Raw genomic sequence first — 1,504 nt, 5'->3', positions numbered from 1 at the left:
AAAAAACAGATAAATAAAACAAAAATAATTATTTTTAAAATAAAGATATAGTTCATTTTTTAAAAATAAATGTAAATTTCATTATTATTCTATTTGAGTATAAATTTCACATTTCATTTTTATTTAATTCAAACAAACAAAGAGACAATATTAATAAATATTATTTAATGATCATAAAAACATACATATAAATTCATATTTCAAACTCATATATTTATAATAATAATAGATAACAATATATATATATAATCAACATAAAGAAATTATTATCTCCACTTTAGCAAAACCATACTGCCCCCATCCAATCCATTCATGTGTACTTGCACGTACCGTGAGCTGCAAGAAACAAAACCAAGTAATTTCGTACGCTGATTATGTACGATTTACAAAATAGTTTTTCATCTACTTCACCATTTTTTATATCAAGTAAATTTCGCATAAAAACTTTTTACATTATATCAAAGATAAGAACTTTAAAAATGATTTCTCTAGCAATTTTTTATTATTGCTTATAATGATTGTTTGTGTAGGATAATTTTCTGCTACACTCATGACACCGAAACAATTCAAAATAACATTTTTTTTTTAATATAAAATTACACTGCACAGCAAAATTTAAGGATGAGCCATAATAACTTACATGGATCGGTGGTGGTTATGGTGGCAAGATAATCTGGGCACGCATTGGATTCCCTGTATTTGAGGTTAAGAAGATAGGAGACATGACTGACTATGTTGTCGGGTAGGAAGCAATCTCCTCCAGGCTTTATTGCATTGCAATATTCTCCCTCATGGCAAGCTGAATAAAGATAGATTTCCATGAACTGTTCTGAGGCACCTTGCTTCACCACACACCAGTCCATACCCTGCGTTGCCCAATCAAAATTTCATTGAGAAAATCGGATTACTTAGAAAAATCATTAAAAAAATCAGATCTAAAACATTAACCTAACCTTTTATATTAAACCATTGTTGTTTTGGTATATTTGGTCAGTGACAATAGATTGAAATGGCAACAGTTTTAATATTTTTAATCATTCTAAAAAAAAAATTTTTTTTTGAAAGAAGATGATATATATCAGCACCCAGTTTCGAATAAAGTTTTGATTTTTTTAATCATTATTCAAATTTTTTTCCAAAAGAAAAAAAAAAGGAAAATAAAAACTAAAGAAAGAAGTCAAAGACCTTTAAATTTAAATATAACCTAACAAGCAAGACTTGTTAGTTTTTTTTTTTTTGATATCCTAATCTAGAGGGTGGGGAGGACTCGAACTCGAGTCAATACACGGAAAAATCCGGTGAGATGATTGGGTCAAGCTCTCGGTCTCGAAGACTTGTTAGTTATTATAAATAAGGTCTTGAAATATTTGTACCACGCACGCACTGACGCAGAGAAGCAACAAAATCGAGCAGGAGAAAACATTTAGAGTCGCCATCACTTTCAATAATTTTTATTTGTGATACTTTCTGTCGATCACATATTTGTGCAGACATATATATACAC

General features: G+C 29.1%; 1 long non-coding RNA gene across 1 annotated transcript; it reads right to left on the bottom strand.

Moving 5' to 3' along the window:
• Positions 1-211: 211 nt before the first annotated feature.
• LOC140966431 (uncharacterized) lies at positions 212-1,460 on the bottom strand. The gene is made up of 3 exons (XR_012173356.1): positions 1,374-1,460; positions 641-866; positions 212-336 (listed from the first exon to the last, which is right to left on the bottom strand). It is a non-coding gene; the product is annotated as an uncharacterized lncRNA (long non-coding RNA).
• Between the last annotated feature and the right edge of the window lie 44 nt (positions 1,461-1,504).

This window comes from Primulina huaijiensis, unplaced genomic scaffold, assembly GCF_012295235.1.
Source record: "Primulina huaijiensis isolate GDHJ02 unplaced genomic scaffold, ASM1229523v2 scaffold206296, whole genome shotgun sequence".
Taxonomy (NCBI): domain Eukaryota; kingdom Viridiplantae; phylum Streptophyta; class Magnoliopsida; order Lamiales; family Gesneriaceae; genus Primulina; species Primulina huaijiensis.
This window is presented reverse-complemented; position numbering and strand designations above follow the sequence as displayed.